This window comes from Camelina sativa, chromosome 12, assembly GCF_000633955.1.
Source record: "Camelina sativa cultivar DH55 chromosome 12, Cs, whole genome shotgun sequence".
NCBI classification, from domain to species: domain Eukaryota; kingdom Viridiplantae; phylum Streptophyta; class Magnoliopsida; order Brassicales; family Brassicaceae; genus Camelina; species Camelina sativa.
Window position 1 is genome coordinate 19,716,101 of NC_025696.1, and position 1,666 is coordinate 19,717,766.

Consider the following 1,666-nt stretch of genomic DNA (forward strand, 5'->3'; position numbering starts at 1 on the left):
GAAAAGCAGAAAAAAACATAATGGAACTTCTTGTGATTTCTCTTCACCAATCCGGCGTTCCAGAGATTAGGGTTTTTTAATCCCTATATATACGAGAAATTGGGCCTTACACACTTCCATCTCTCATGGGTTATATAATCTTCCAGCTCCAGCTCATCAGTGGCTCATACTCCTCCAGTGACTCCAATTCATACTTCAACTTCATCTCCAACACCTGAGACTGCGTCTGAAACTAACACGTCAGCTACTACATCTGTTCAAAATCATACATCTGTCCCAAGTATCCAGGAAATACAACATTCACCAACCTCAGATACTTTTGCCTCAGAATTTTCTTCAAGGTCAAGCACACAAACTCAAGAATCTGGTGAATCCTCGGCCTCTTCTATGCCCTCTGTTCAGTCTCCACAGGTTCCTGCAACATCATCAAAAGCAGAATCTGTCAGTCAAGTCCAACCTACTCACGGAATGACAACAAGATTAAAAGACGGGATACAAAAGCCGAATCCAAGATATGCTTTATTGTCTCATAAAGTATCCCATCCAGAACCAAAAACAGTAGCTGAAGCTCTTAAACATCCAGGTTGGAATGGAGCGATGGGCACTGAAATGGGAAACTGTAAAGCAGCACACACTTGGGACTTGACACCTCCTACACCATACATGAATGTGTTAGGAAGCAAATGGGTGTTTAGAACTTAAAGAAATGCAGATGGATCATTACAGAAACTCAAGGCTCGATTGGTTGCTCAGGGTTTCAATCAAGAAGAAGGAATTGGTTACCTGGAGACATATAGTCCTGTAGTACGCACAACAACTGTCAGAGCAGTCTTGGATATGGCCACCAAAATGGGTTGGGATATAAAACAAATGGATGTCGAACACGCCTTCCTTCATGGTGATCTCACAGAGATAGTGTACATGAAACAACCAGCTGAATTTGTAGATCCTGAGAAACCAGATCATGTGTGTCGACTGAGAAAATCTCTCTACGGGTTAAAACAAGCTCTGCGAGCTTGGTATGATAAATTTAGCACGTTTCTATTGGAGTTTGGGTTTACCTGTAGCATACCGGATCCATCACTCTTCGTCTACAAGCGAGATGGAGCAGTCATTGTGCTTCTACTCTACGTGGACGACATGCTTATCACAGGAAACAGCTCCGCAGCTATGACAGCCTTTCTAGACTCTCTCAACACCCAGTTCCGCATGAAAGATCTGAGCCAAATGCATTATTTTCTTGGAATTCAGGCTCACTTCCATCCTTCAGGTCTCTTCCTTTCTCAGCAGAAGTACGCAGGAGACTTGTTAGTTGTTGCAGCCATGAGCGAGTGCTCTTCCGTTGCAACACCTTTGCCTGAACAATTAGAAAACATGAGAGCTAAGAACAAGGAACCGTTCCCAAATCCTACATATTTTCGAAGTCTAGCTGAAAAGTTGCAGTACTTAACTCTTAGAAGACCAGACATCCAGTTTGCGGTGAAATTTGTTTGTCAGAAGATGCATGCCCTAACTTTTGCTGACTTCCACCTTCTCAAACGGATCCTCCGTTACATAAAAGGTACAATTAAAATGGGATTAAACTTCAAGAAGAATACAAGCAGCACTTTAAGAGTCTATAGTGATAGTGATTACGGTGGTTGTGCGGAAACAAGCAGATCAACAG

The 1,666-nt window shown here is 42.6% G+C and overlaps 1 long non-coding RNA gene across 1 annotated transcript; it reads right to left on the reverse strand.

Annotated features, from left to right (window-relative positions):
- LOC104732244 lies at positions 143 to 1,383 on the reverse strand. Its single transcript, XR_758757.2, has 4 exons — positions 1,062 to 1,383; positions 784 to 949; positions 309 to 652; positions 143 to 226 (listed from the first exon to the last, which is right to left on the reverse strand). It is a non-coding gene; the product is annotated as an uncharacterized LOC104732244 (long non-coding RNA).